This window comes from Suricata suricatta, chromosome 6 (assembly GCF_006229205.1).
Source record: "Suricata suricatta isolate VVHF042 chromosome 6, meerkat_22Aug2017_6uvM2_HiC, whole genome shotgun sequence".
Classification (NCBI taxonomy): Eukaryota; Metazoa; Chordata; class Mammalia; order Carnivora; family Herpestidae; genus Suricata; species Suricata suricatta.
In genome coordinates, this window is record NC_043705.1 from 6,856,750 (window position 1) to 6,872,307 (window position 15,558).

The following is a 15,558-nucleotide window of genomic DNA, read 5'->3' on the forward strand; positions in this document are numbered from 1 at the left end:
GGAGCTGGAACTCACCAGGCGGGAGATCATGACCTGAGCTGATGTCGGACCCTTAACCGACTGAGCCACCCAGGCGCCCCTGCAGTGTTTTTACATTTAGAGAGTTGTCGCAAGTTTGACTTCATTAGGTGGCTTTTAACGCTACTAATTTATATTCTGTTCTATTAAAATGCAATCTGGTTGGTGCTACAGGGGTAAAGGTTTTGCCTGGGAATAGTTACGGCCTCTCTGTAGGAAAGATGGTAGACATCGTAATTATACTTACACCTTCTCTGGAGAAGGCCATAGACCCGAGGACACAGAAACCATGGCAAATCAGTGGACCTAAGAATAATGGAGTCATGTCAAAACTCGCAGGATCTTTAATGTGTCTGAGGGAGGGAGCCGCACCAGGGCTTGCACACTCACTGACACGGGTAGGCCCCGAGGCAGAAGCTTTTCTGTCCAGTGCTTTCCTCCCTTAAAAGTACACATTTGTAAGGATTATGATACACCACGCCTGTATACTTAGTATACATTGATTTAGTGCACGTATGTGTGTGCATGAGCAGGGTACAGGCGCAGAGGGAAGGAGAGAATCTTAGGCTCCTCAGGACCGTGGGATCATGAGCCAAAAGAGTCAGATGCTTAACTGGCTGAGACACCCAGGCGCCCCTAGAACACATTTAGGCACTGACCATGTGCAGGTTACCTCTCAGGCCTAGGTATTTTGCATGCAGGATTTTATTTATTTCTCATAACGCACTCTATAGAGTTGGTGATATTACTGGCTTTTAAATAATAAGGAGGTACGACACCAAAAAAATAAATAATTGGATTAAAATGGGCAGAGAACCTAAATGGATATTTTTCCACAGAAGACATGTAGATGGCCAACAGACGCATGAAAAGATGATCAGCATCACTTATCATCAGGGAACTACAAATCAAAAGCCACAACGAGATGCCACTTTACCCCCAACAGAATGGCTAGAGTCAGAAAGCAAGGGAATAGCAAGGACTGGGGAGGATGTGGAGGGAAGGGACTCTCGTGCGGCGTTGTGGGAATATAGTTGGTGTAGCCGCTGTGGGAAACGGCGTGGCGGTTCCTCGAAAGATCAAAAATAGAACAGCCATGTGGTCCACTGAATTCCACTACAGGGTGTTTGCCCAAAAGAAAGAACACTAATTTGAAAAGATTTATGCACCCCTGAGTCTGTTGCAGCATTATATATAAAATAGCCAATATAGGGGACCACCCAAGATTCTATCTATAAATAAATGGGTAAAGGCTGTGCTGCATGCGTCTACATATACATGTTTATATAGTGTGATATTATAATATGTGGTAACTTTTTATATATGTGAAATGGACTGTTACTCGGCCAAAAAAAGAGAGAGATTGTCATTTACAACTACATGCGTGGGCCTAGAGCGTATAACGGCAAGTGAAATTAATCAGATAGGAAAAGGCAAATATCACCTGATTTCACTTATATGTGGAATCTAAAAAGCAAACTAAATGGACAAAGAGACAAACAACCCCCCCCTCAGATTCTTAAGTAGAGAAAATAAACTTGTCATTGCTAGAGGGGAGGTGTTGGAGGTGGGTGCAGTTGGCGAAGGGGTTTAAGAGGTACAAACCTCCAGTTATAAAATGCATAAGTCGTGGAGTGGGAAAGTACAGCATATGTTGAACTATAGTCGATAACATTGTAATAACATTGCATGGTGACAGGTGTGACTACACTTACATGGTGAGCCTTAGTAATGTGTAGAATTGTGGAATCGTTATGTTGTACCCCTAAAGCCAGTATAATACTGTAAATTATACTTCAGTAAAATTTAAAGATAAATGATGAGGAGATAGGAGTAATAATTAGGTAACAGAATTCGGTCTTCAGCTGCATTCCACTTGGCTCCTGAGCTCAGCTTTGGTGTATTTATGGGATGTAACCCTGTGATAAATTGAGGGAGATCTGCGTATCGTACATTATTGTTGACTCTAATCACTATACTGTGTATTCGATTTATTTATATATATATTTTTTTTATGTTTATTTATTTTTGAGAGACAGAGACAGTGTGAGCAGGGGAGAGTCAGAGAGAGAGGGAGGTACAGAATCTGAAGCAGGCTCCAGGCTCTGAGCTGTCAGCACAAAGCCTGACGCGGGGCTGGAACCCACGAACCATGAGATCATGACCTGAGCCGAAGCCGGATGCTTAACCGACTGAGCCACCCAGGAGCCCCTGTATTTGATTTATAGAACTTAATTCATCTTTTAGTTCCAGGTTTATATCTTTTAACAACATCTCGCTCCTTTATTCCATGTTTTAACCTTTTTTTTTTTCTTTAGGGTTGGATAGTCTGGAGAAACGAGTGGTGGGGATAAAATCATGGGAGGGATGGAGGGGAGACTGCAGGTGTTTAGGAAGAATGCAAGAGCCACCCATTGGCAGCCAACAGATGTTTTGCTTTGAACTGGTATTTTACCAGTTTTTGAATAAGTTCTGACGGTTAAAAACCAAGATGTTTTTTCTAAAAAATCCAGATTTCTAGTTTCCTTGGAATAGGAAGATCTAGCAGCTCAGGGACCACGTTTCTGAGCAGAATCGTTTGAGCTGAGTATTCGTTGTGTGACTTTGGGTTGGTGAGATCTATCCAGGGCACTACAGCTCCTTAGCTTTTTCTTGCTTGATTTATTTGTATGAACTTGTAGGGATTTGCTCTCTTATTCTGGGTCTCATGTACACTACTGTGTACTGGTCTGCTTACACACTGGGGTGAATCAGTCTGCAAGTTTAGTAGGTGCAAGTGAAAAGTAGTGATTCCCATGGCAATAAGTTTAGAATATACTAAGAGTATTGAATTGGTATCAACACTTAAGTTTAGAAAACAGACTGTTTTGGTGAATTTAAAGTCAACTAGATTAAAAAAAATTTTTTAATGTTTATTCTTAAGACAGAGAGAGAGAGAGAGAGAGAGAGAGAGAGAGACAGAGACAGGGTGTGAATGGGGGAGGGGCAGAGAGAGACACACACAGAATCTGAAGCAGGCCCTAGGCTCTGAGTTGTCAGCACAGAGCCAGACATGGGGCTTGAACTCATGTACCATTAGATCATAGCCTGAGTTGAAGTCAAATGATTAACCAACTGAGCCACCCAGGAGCCCCAAAAATCAACTAGATTCTTGATAATTTTTATTAAAAAAATTTTTTTTAATGTTTTTTAAATTTATTTTTGAGAGACGGACAGAGACAGCATGATCAGGGGAGGGTCAGAGAGAGAGGGAGATACAGAATTAGAAGTAGGCTCCAGGCTCTGAGCTAGCTGTCAGCACAGAGCCTGACGTGAGGCTTGAACCCATGACTGTGAGATCATGACCTGAGCCGAAGCCAGATGCTTAACTGACTGAGCCACCCAGGCGCCCCTCTTGATGATTTTTAGAGTAAAAAGTTAGATAATTTGAAAATTTAATCCTTTGCTCATATCAAAAATATCATATTCCCAAGAGAAAAGCATGAAGTTAATTTGTTCTTTCCTGTTGGTATAGAAAATATGTTTATTCTTTGAAGTAGTTCATTTGTAATATATGTGGAAAGCTAACTGATTTACAAATTACTATGCAGACTAATCATATGTTCAAAGTTGAGCAAAGATGAATGTATGTCAACAGGGAATTTTTTTTCTTAATCTTAATTAAGTCTCCAAAGAGGAGTGACCAATTTTAAAATCCACATTAGAGCCTTCTAAATGTTTGATTTATTTTCCCCAAGAAAAATAAGAATTATATCATTACCCTCCGATGGATAGAAGTTTTCTTCAAAGAACATCAAAGCACATTAATTTTTAAAGTACATTTGCCCAAAATTAATAATTCATCGTTCTGTTCGTGCTTATATAGTGAGAAAAAATATTCGGAAATAGTCTAGTCTAAAATTTGGTATTATTTAAAGAGAGTTCACAGGTTACAAAGTGCTTTATGTGTGCATTTTAGTGTAATACAGAAGATGCTTTTCTGACTTAAATAGTTGTTTTTTCTTATAGACCCTCAGGGTCAGGTAGCTGGTGATGGGCTTTCATACTTTCATTACTATACCATATAATAAAGGGCTATATTGAAGTGAACAGTATGACTACTTTTGTTTTCCTGTTGCATAAAATAAATACTTCCAGCGAGGTGTTTCTTTGTGGTCTTTGAATCTGTAGATTCCTTTCCTTTTCCCTGGATATTTTTAGTTATTTTGGGATGAGTGCTTTTTAATTACTTTTTTTTTTTTTAAGATTGAGCGCATTTATTTATTGAATCTTTACCTGCCTGAGGTCAGTTTCTTATTTCTGTCGGGAGGTCCTCATTTTTCAGTCAGAAAGGCAAATTCCAAGATAATACTAATTAGGAATTTATTTTGTTTTCCCCTGTTGACTTTTTTGTTTGTTTGCTTCTCTTTTGGTTTTCTCTCCTGGAAGCCTGATGGGAAGGCTGTGGGGAAAAAGGTATCAGTGAAATGAAGTAAGTAGAAGTCTTCCAGAATTACTCGGGGGAAAAAAATGAAGAATGAATCTCCAGACTTTGCAGAGGGTGAGAGGGATTAACCTGTTAGAGAAATATCTGACTCTTTGTCTTTGTAGATGCATTACGTGGCAGGCTACTCTTTTTTTTTGTTGTTGTTGTAGTTAAGTTGTGCTAATATATACGTGATGTAATATTTATCATTTTAACCATTTTTAACTGTATAATCAGTGTAATTGATACATTCATAAAGTTGTGTAACCATCATGGCTGTCTATACACCACGCTTTTTCCTCATCTTCAACTTGACTCCATACCTATCAAATAATCACTTCACATACCCTTTCCTCCCTGCCCACTCCGTGGTAACTTCTGTTTTACTTTCTATTTGTATGAATTTACTTATTCTACATCCTTCATGTAATATACAATACTCATTCTTCTGTGTCTGACATTTCACTGAGAGTAATTTTTCATAAGTTCCATCCATGTTGTAGCATATCAAAATCTCTTTCCTTTTTATGGTTAGATTGTATGTATACACCACGTTTGTTTATCCATCATTAAATTTTTTTTTTTTTTGCTTATCCATTGTCCATTCATTTGTTGATGGACATTTGGTTTGTTTCCGCCTTTTGGCTATTGCGAATAGGGCTGCTGTGAACACTGGCACACAAATATGTTTTGTTTTTTGGGTATATACCTAGGATTGGAATTGTTGGGTCATGTGGTAGTTCTCTGACTTTCTGAGGAATTGCCAGACTGTTATCCAGTTCCTTTTCAAACACAGGTCATTAGATTAAAAAAAAAATGTTTATTGATTTATTTTGAGAGAGAGAGAGAGAGAGGAGAGAGAGAGAGAGAGACAGAGGAGAGAGAGAGAGAGAGAGAGAGAGAGTGTGTACGTGTGCGTGCGAGCCAGGGAGGGTCAGAGAGAGAATCCCAAGCAAGCTACATCAATCCCAAGCTCTGTCAGCACAGAGCCTGATGCGGGGTTTGATTTCATAAACTGTGAGATCATGACCTAAGCCGAAATCAGCAGTCAGACACTTTAACCAACTGAGCTGCCCCGAGGTCATTGGATTTTTAACATCTGGGTCTGCTCATTTTATTCCTTTCCTGGAATAAATAGACCGTCCATGCTCGTATTTCAGGTACACAGTGGAGTCCAGGCTCTAGTGTGTCATCCAAAACCTTGTGTATCTCTTCCTTCACTGTACCTTTCCTGTATCCTCTCCTCTACCTACCCGGAACTTGTCCTGGAAGCGGGGGTTTTTTGTGTCTGCTTTATGCCTTTGTTCCTTATTTCCTCTGTGTCAAATGCTCTTCTCTCATCCCTACTTTCTGAAATGAGATGCTGTTTTGGTATCCAGCTCACATACCCTGTCTTGCCTGGACCCATTCCCATCATTTTTGCTGGCTCCTAAGTTTGAATTGTTTGTTCTTTGGACTGTTTTCTCCGTGACACCAGTAGCTTCCTGTGGCTTGCTTCTTGGTCATCTCTTTGTTTACCACCAGATGTTTTAATGCTAGCCTTAGACATTCTGGGGCGTAGGGAAGCTAAGAATTATGTGGTAAAATTTTTCATTGATTGTTAAATGCTCATACATTATCCACACAATGGATCGCCCTAACGGTGTGCGTTTTGGAATCAGAACTTAGTTCTAGCCCCAGCTCTCATTTCTCGAGAAAGCTACTTACCCTTTCTAAGCCTTGCTTTCTTCATCTGTAAATTAGGACAGTAATAACACCCGTCTTTGACAGTTTTTGTGAGATTAAATGAAGGGAAAGTATTTATGACAGTGCCTGTAACATGAAAGTTTGTGGCTTGCATTAAACTCTTCCCTTGACCTTTTCCTCCTCGTTCTTTTCTTTCTTTTTCTTCCTTGCTTCTCCTCTTCCTTCTCCTTACCCCCTTTCCCTTTTCTTCCCCTCTTCTCCCTCTTTCTTTGCCTCCTACAATGAAATATCATAATTATTATTTATGAAATTGGTCCATTTTGCATTTAGTTAGCTTCTTCCATGTTGAGTAGCCATTTTTCTAGATTCGGAGATTAAAGGAAAGTAAATAATTTTGCATGTTTTGAGCTGTAGGTTACCATAAATAAATTGCTTCTTGATAGAGATTTTGTCATTCTGCAGTTTTCAGATGTTCTCACTTTGCAGCTACAAATAATGTTAGATTGATGACAAACGATTTCTTAGGGGCATCAGAAGCAAAAGCGCAACTTATGCTGTAGCATTGTTATATTCTCTTAAAGTACTTAATACTAAATGAAATCTTTTATTTTCCCTCTTATATGAAAGAAAATTCTCAGTTCTCTTTTGAGAATTTATACAAAATTACATATAAATTTATTTAAAATTAGGAAGAATACTTCCTTAATGAAGCAGCTATATAAAATCTGTACTTTAAAGTATTTTATTTATTTAATTTTTTAAACGTTTATTCATTTTTGAGAGACACAGAGAGAGAGATAGCATGCAAGCAGGGGAAGGGCCTAGAGAGAGGGAGACTCAGAATACAAAGCAGGCTCCAGGCTCTGAGCTGTCAGCACAGAGCTTGATATGGGGCTCAAACCCACAGATCATGAGATCATGAGCTGAGCTAAAGTCGAATGCTCAATGGAATGAGCCACATAGGCACCACTAAAGCTTTTCTTTTTTTTTTTTAGTTTATTTATTTTTGAGAGGAGAGAAAAAGCATGAATGGAGGAGGGGCAGAGAGAGAACGAGAGCAAGGAGAGAGAGATACCCAGGCAGGCTCTATGCCATCAGCTCAGAGCCCAACGGGGGCTCAATCCAATGAGGCATGAGATCATGACCTGAGCCAAAATCAAGAGTCAGATGCCTAACTCACTAAGTTACCCAGATGCTTCTAAAATCTGCACAATTCTTTGTAAAGTATCTTTAGTGAGGATAGCTGGTCCTTGGGACCACTTTAGTGTGACTCCATCCTTGTCAGGAGGGACATTCATGCAGTTCCTTTTCCTTGGTCAGTGGATAAGAAACAGAATCCTGTTACACACAGACCTGGAAACTCACTTTGATAAATCGTGTAGATACTCTTTATTCATTCAGTCATTCTTTATTCAATATCCAATGTCCAATAAATGCTTAGCTTAGGTCATAGAAAATGACTGATTATTTCCTCTAAAATTTGTAGTGAACTGAGTATAAGAAAAAATATGTTTAAGTAATATTTAAGACAAATTATGAAAGTATAAAATAAAACTTTACAGAGGAAAGAGTGATTGACTTAATGTGCTACTAAGAAAGATGTTTTGCTATTTTTTGTAATTGTTTACATTTCTACAGAGGAGGAGAAAGTAGAAAGTAAATAACAGGATAACTGAATATGTATGATTTTTTATGGTAAGATTCTTCAGTGTTAGTTAATCTGTCACTTTGTCATTGCAGTTTTAGTAGGAGCTTTATATGGCTGCTCTGTATAGTCATTTCTCTGGACACAAGGCTTTGTTTTCCAGGGAGCTTGCTCCTCTTAAGTCTTCTTTAATTGTTATAAAAGTTACTGTGATACTTCTTAATTATAAAACCTATAGTTGGAACAAGCTTATTTCTAGGCCAGTGATTATTAAATTGTTTTGATTATATAAGTTAGTTAAAAAACTTAGGCTGAACTTCTATAGGTGTATGTATTTACCTATGATTATGTATATTTATTATATGCTAATGTATGATATGTTTCATTAAACATACACACATACAAAGATTTTAAAAAGGAAGAGGCAATGGTGAAATAAGCTGTTTAAAAATGTCTTGTTTATTGTGATAGAGTCACACCATCATTATTATTTATTTTGAGGTGTAATGTACATATAGTGAAGTTCATTATTAAAGACAGTAAGATGTGAATCTACAGTTCAAGTAATTTTTATATTGCTTTTTAAAGTTACTGGCATAAACTATAAAAACAGTAGAACAGATTAATGAAACCAGGAGCTGCTTCTTTGGAAAGATCAACAAAATTGAGAGATCTTTAGCTAGACCCATCCAAAAAAAAGGAGTGGGGGGGACTCAAAATCACAAATGAAAAAGGAGGAATAACAGCTACCACCACAGAAATGCAAACAATTGTAAGAGAACATTATGAAAAATTATATGCCAACAAACTGTACAACCTAGAAGTAATGGATAAATTCATAGAAACATATAACCTACCAAAAGCTGAAGCAGGAAGAAATGGAAAATTTGAACAGATTGATTACCAGCAGTGTAATTGAATCAGTTATCAAAAACCTCCCAATAAACAGAAGTCCAGGAGCAGATGGAGTCAAAGGCAAATTCTACCAGATATTTAAAGAAGAGTTAATACTTATTCTTTTCAAACAATTCTAAAAACCGTAAGAGGAGGGAAAACTTCCAAATTCATTCTATGAGGTCAGCGTTACCTGGATACCAAAACCAGATAAAGACACTCCAAAAAAAAAAAGAGAGAGAACTATAAGCCAGTATCTCTGATGAATGTAGATGCAAAAATCCTCAACAAAACACTTGCAAACTACATCCAACATTACATTAAAAAAATTGTTCACCATAATCAAGTGGAAAATATTCCCAGGATGCAAGAGTGGTTCAGTATTTGCATATCAATCAATGTGATACATCACATCAATAAGAGAAAGGATAAAAACCATATGATCATTTCAATAGATGCAGAAAAAGTATTGGACAAAGTACAACATCCATTCATGATAAATCCCTTGGGACACATGGTTGGCTCACTTGGTTAAGCGTTGGCTCTTGATTTTGGTTCAGGTCACCATCTCACAGTTCATGGGATAAGGTTTCGCGTTAGGCTCTGTGGTGACATTGTGGAGCCTTCTTGGGATTTTCTGTCTTCCTCTCTCTCTGCCTGTCCCCACTCATGTGTTCATGTGCACTCTATAAAAAAAACAAAACACCCTAAAAAACAAAAAACACAAACAAAACCCCCCGAAAACCTCAACAAAGTAGATTTAGAGGGAAAATACCTAAACACAACAAAGGCCTTATATGAAAAACCCACAGCTAGCATACTTAGTGGGAGAAAACTCAGAGTTCCCCCACTAAGGTCAGGAATAGGACAAGGGTGTCCATTCTCACCACTGTTATTAAGCAATAGTACTAGAAGTCCTAGCCACAGTAATTAGACAAGAGAAAGAAATTAAAGACGTCCACACTGATAAGGAAGAAGTACAATTTTCACTCTTTGCAGTTGACCTAGTACTATATGCAGAAAACCTTAAAGTCTCTACCAAAAATCTGCTGGAAATGATAAGTGAATTCAGTAAAGTCACAAGACGCAAACTCAGTGTACAGAAATCTGTTATATTTCTGTGTACTAATAATGAAGCAGCAGAAAGATAAATTAAGAAAACAATTTCATTTACAACTGTACCAAAGATAATAAAATACCTAGGAATAAACTTAACTAAAGAGGTGAAAGACCTGTGCTTTGAAATCTATACAACATTGATAAAAGAATTGAAGACAGCACAAAGAAATGGAAAGACATTTCATTTAACAAATATGTAACAAGTATTGTTAAAATGTCTATACTACCCAAAGAAATCTATAGATTTAATGGATCGCTATCAAAATACCAATGGCATTTTTCGCAGAACTAGAGCAAACAGTCCTAGAATGTGTATGGAACCACAAAAGACCCGAATAGGTAGAGTAGTCTTAAGAAAGAAAAACAAAACTGGAGGTATCACAATTCCAGACTTCAAGTTATATTACAAACCTGTAGTAGTCAAAACAGTATGGTATAGGCACAAAACTCGACACATAGATCAATGGAACAGAGTAGAAAACCCAGAAATAAACCCACAATTATATGGTCAATTAATCTTCAACAAAGTAGGAATGAATATCCATCCACTCAGAAAAAAGACAGGTTCTTCAGCAAATGGTGTTGGGAAAACTGGAAAGCTATAAGCAAAAGAATGAAACTTGACCGCTTTTTAATACTATACACAAAAATAAGCTCAAAAAGGATGAAAAACCCAACTGTGAGACTTCAAACCATAAAAATCCTAGAGGAGAGCACGGGCAGTAATTTCTTGACCCTGGCCACTGCAATATTTTTCTAAATATGTCTCCTGAGGAGAGTGAAATAAAAGGAAAAATGAACTCTTGGGACTACATCAAAATAAAAAGCTCCTGCACAGCAAAGGAAATAATAAAACTAAAAGGCACCTCATAGAATGGGAGAAGATATTTGCAAATGACATATGATATAAGGTTAGTATCCAGATATAAAGAACCGATACAACTCAACACCCAAAAAGTAATTAATCCAGTTAAAACATAGGCAGAAGACATGAACAAACATCTCCAAAGAAGACCTATAGATGGCCAACAGACCCATGAAAAGATGCCCAACATCACTCATCATCAGAGAAATGCAAATCAAAACTACAAAGAGATAGTGCTTCACACCTGTCAGAATGGCTGAAATCAGAACAACAAATCAGAAAGAGCAAATGTTGGGGGGGATATGGAAAGAACAAACCCTCTTGCCCTGTTGGTGGGAATGCAAACTGGTGCAGCCACTCTGGAAAATAGTGTGGAGGGTCTTCAAGATGTCAGAAATAGAGCTACTCTACCATCCAGTAATTGCACTACTGAGTATTTACCCCCCCGCAAAACAAAAACACTAATTTAAAGAGATACCTGCATTTATCGCAGCATTATCTACAGTAGTCAAATTGTATAAAGAAGATATGTGTATGTATACATATACATACACACATACATACAATGGAATATTCAGCCAGAATATTCAGCCATTAAAAAACGAAAGTTTGCCATTTGCAACAACATGGATGGAGCTATAGAGTATTATACTAAACAAAATAAGAGAAAGACAAATACCATGTGATTTCACTCATATGTGGAATTTAAGAAACAGAACAAATGAGCAAAGGGAAAATGAAAGAGGCAAATCAAGAAACAGACCCTTACCTATAGAGAATGAGTTGATAGTTGCCAGATGGGAGGTGGCTGGAGGGTTGGAAATAGATGAAGGGGATTAAAGGGTTTACGTATCATAATGAACACTGAGCAATGTGTAGAGTTGTTGGATCACTCTATTGTACACATGAAACTAATATAACACTGTACGTTAACAAGAGTGGAATTACAGTAAAAAACTTAATTTAAAAAATAGTTATTGTCATGTTAGATTCAATATCTTACCCCAAATGAAGCATTTGAACTAGGAATCAGTGAGAAACTTTCATTGGTGATTTTGTACTTAGAACTTCAGGACAGTTTCTTACAAGTGTGTATGGTTTCTTTGTGGGTGCCATTGTGAACCCTACCTGTTATGGAATGCCTTTTTTTACATCAGGATACCATCTGTCCTAACATATTACCATGTGACATACCACCTCAGGAGAAAGTGGTATTCAATGTACTAAATATTAGTAATGCTTAATTCAAAGTGAACGTGGTAATATTTTACTTTGGCGGCCCTTTGGATCATTTTACTTAATCTGCTTTGGAAACTAGATATGCCTTGTGGGGCACAGGTCTCTGAAAGTCTCATCTAAAGATATTCTTTTCATGGAGTTATTTCCTCTACCAGTGATTGTTTTTCTTTCTGCACTTTTCCTTCCTCTACTCCTAGAAGAGGTTATAAAGTAATGTAGTGATGAAAACAACTTTTATGGGTATGAAAATATCATTGTTATTTATACTGGAAGCAGTCAGACATGACAAGATGTTATGTTATTTTTATTCCCTTCATGAAATGAAAATTTATTTAATATTTTATTTATTATATTAAAATTTTATTATAGTATATTAATAATGAAAAGCGGTTTCTTCTTTCCTTGGTTATTTTGAATATAGTTTCAGAAATTTAAAAACTATTTTACAGATTGTTTACGTTTCTTTAAAGGGACGGTAGAGGGCACTGTGGTATTTGCTTTTCAAAGCCTATTTTAACACTGGAAAGTTTGGCATTTTTATGTATAATGCAGTGCATCTCTTCAACTAATCTATTGAAAAGCTATAAAACTCTTTGTTCTTTGCCTTTTCCGTCCGTTAGGACAATAAAATTTTTGTTGAGTACTGGAAACTTTGAGGTGCACTATTTTTCTGGGTTCTATATTTGCTTTTGTTTAGTAGATGAAAGAAATCCTTTAAAAATAATCATTCTTGTAAATCTGTTCACTAATTTTTAAAGTTTGCCTTTGTAAGATTTTTTTGATTAAAGTAAGTCCTATGAGAAAAATAGCTTTCAGTGAATATTATATAAGAATTTAATTAAACTTTGGAAGGATGGTTTCTATAAGTCCTAGCATCTCTAGTCATAGGTCAGATATAATTTTATTTGCCTACAGCGTGTCAGAGGGAGCACGCCCCGAGTGACAGAGAACCCTTGTATTACAGCCTTCACCGAGGAAGCCAGTCAATCTTAGTCGGACAGGAAACCTACATATATTTATTCCTACATCTTTAATGAGAAAAGAAGAAAAAGCTTATTTCATAAAATTTCCTCAGGGAAATCATTTGAAAATTTTACTTATATTTTAAGAATGTAATTAACCTTAACTGGGTTGTATAGATTTGAAAGAAGATAAATCTCAGTGATGGAAAACAGTATTTATAATACATTGAAGTGCTCTATAAACTTTCTCTCTTCTGCATTTACAAGGTGTTGTAAATGTAGAAGAAAGAAAATCTCAACTCCTACATTGGTCATTCTGTTGTGAATTAGCTGAAAAATACTAGTCATAAACGACTATATTTTTATAACATTTGCCTGCGATTCGGGAGTTATTCCCCAGAACTTTCTTGGTGTGTGACCAAGAAATTTCCCTTCAGTAAATGTTTTTGTCTCTCATGTGTTACTGCTTCTCAGAATGGTCACAAATTACAGCAAAGGGAGATCGTAGACTCTGAATTTCATTTATAATACAAACCAGTTGCCTAAGTATTAGAGAGGAAGCAAAGGGGAGATTAGTATGTGATGGGTTAGAAAAGGGAGGGGGAGAATGAGGAATTGTGCAGGAGAATGCATCCCAAAGTGGAGGCAAGACGGAATGCAAAGGAATTCCCTCATGTATTTTGCAGTATTTACGGGTAACTTGTTATGCTAGGTGCTGGGGTGAAAAGTGAGAAGGCCAGGTCTTTGCCCTCCTGCAGCCTACATTGTAGGAGAGGAAGGGCCCCTTCATGTAACGTAAGGCCAACTAGTAGCAAAATGCCTGTCTCTTACTTAATTAGGTTGAACATTCTTCCCCCCCGCATTTTTACATATTTAAGAACAACAGCCTTATTAAGATATGATTCATGTACCATGACAATTCATTCTTTTTTTAAAAAAAATTTTTGTTTATTTAATATTGAGACAGAGAGAAACAGAGCATGAGTAGGGGAGGGACAGAGAGAGACAGAGACACAGAATCTGAAGCAGGCTCCAGGCTCTGAACTGGCAGCACAGAGCCCAATGCGGGGCTCAAACCCATCAACTGTGAGATCATGACCTGAGCTGGAGTCGAATGCTCAACTGACTAGGCCACCCAGGTGCCCGGACAATTCATTCTTTTAAGGTATACAACTCAGAGCTTTTTGTTAAAGGAGACCACTATCCCACTGGTTTTAGCAGGGTTCTCTTTGAAGGTCTCTTCTCCAGATCTTTCTCTTAAGCTGCCTTCTTCTTTTGGTAAAGCATCCGGCTTGTTAGGCTGCACTAATTACCAGCCCATTGTCCTACTGATTGCCCTACCCATTCCATCCAGTGTCCTGCGCTCGAAGTTTCTCAGCAGTCTGATTCCCTTCCAGTGCAGGCAGCGGCAGTTTTTGAGGCCTCTCTTTAAGGTTTGCTCGGACTGCAGGTGTGCTCTTGGTAGACTGTCTTTTTTCATGGTTCTCTCTGATCACCTGTCTGGCTTATGTACAGCTTGTTGGTCTTTATTAAGAGGAGTTATAGGTCGCCTGGGTGGCTCAGTTGGTTAATCGTCCAGCTTCAGCTCAGGTCATGATCTCATGGTTCCTGGGTTCAAGCCCCTCGTGGGGCTCTGTGCTGACAGCTAGCTCAGAGCCTGGAGCCTGCTTCAGATTCTGTGTCTCTCCCTCTCTCTGACCCTCCCCTCCTCGTGCTCTCTTTGTCTCCCAAAGATAAATAAAAAACATAAAAAAAATTAAAAGAGAGGAGTTATTGTCTTTGAGAGCATGCTTAGGCTTGAACTTTCTCATACTCTGTTTCAAATGAAGTCAGTCCCTTTGGGGAGAGCTTCAGAGCTCTCTTTTCTTACAGTCTGCCTCTCTTGGGCAGATTCTCCTAGCCACCGTTTGGGGTACAGGACTGAGCAATAGTAGCCTGTGGCTTGCTGCTTCTGGTGTGGAACTGAATTTCTGTGAGCAAACTAGGTTGGGGATGCTTGGAGCTCCAGCATCGCCAGCCTCCTGCACTGCGCTAAAGCTTCTGTGTGATAGGAGAAAGGCTTTGTGGAAGAAGGAGGCCTCTACTCTCTTGATCACACTGGTCAGGAGTTTAGCCTCACCTGCTTGGAGTGGAAGGGGATGAGAAATGCTGGTGGCTTGCCTTTTTTGTGATGTAAGGGTTAAGTCTTGGTTAAGAACTGAGACGGAGTGGGGCGCCAGGGTGATTCAACCGGTTAAGTGTATTAAGTGTCTGACCTTCGCTCAAGTCATGATCTCACGGTTCATGAGTTCAAGTTCCATGCTGGGCTGTGTGCTGACAGCTCAGAGCTGGATCCTGCTTCAGATTCTGCCTCTATCTCTCTGACCCTCCCCCACTCACTTATTACTTAATAATAAGTAAGTATTAAGAAAAACAAAACAAAACAAAACAAAAAACTGAGAGGGAGCTTGGTTCTCTTGGTCACACCTACCTGGAGTGGAGTTTATCAGCCTGAGCTCAGGCAGGGTAGGAAACTGGTCATAGCTCGGATGCCACAAATGGTCCCAGTACCAAGTTTTAGTAGATGCTCTTGAATGTTTCTTTGTTTGAATATGCCCTAGAACAATTGCCAGGAACTTTCCGTGATTGTTTTTCTTCTTAACTTTATGTGTACACCCCCCCCCCC

General features: G+C 38.2%; 1 protein-coding gene across 1 annotated transcript in view; it reads left to right on the plus strand.

Moving 5' to 3' along the window:
- The window catches only part of DTWD2 (DTW domain containing 2), a 95,599-nt gene that overhangs the window by 3,764 nt on the left and 76,277 nt on the right, over nt 1-15,558 (plus strand). The window lies entirely within an intron of this gene.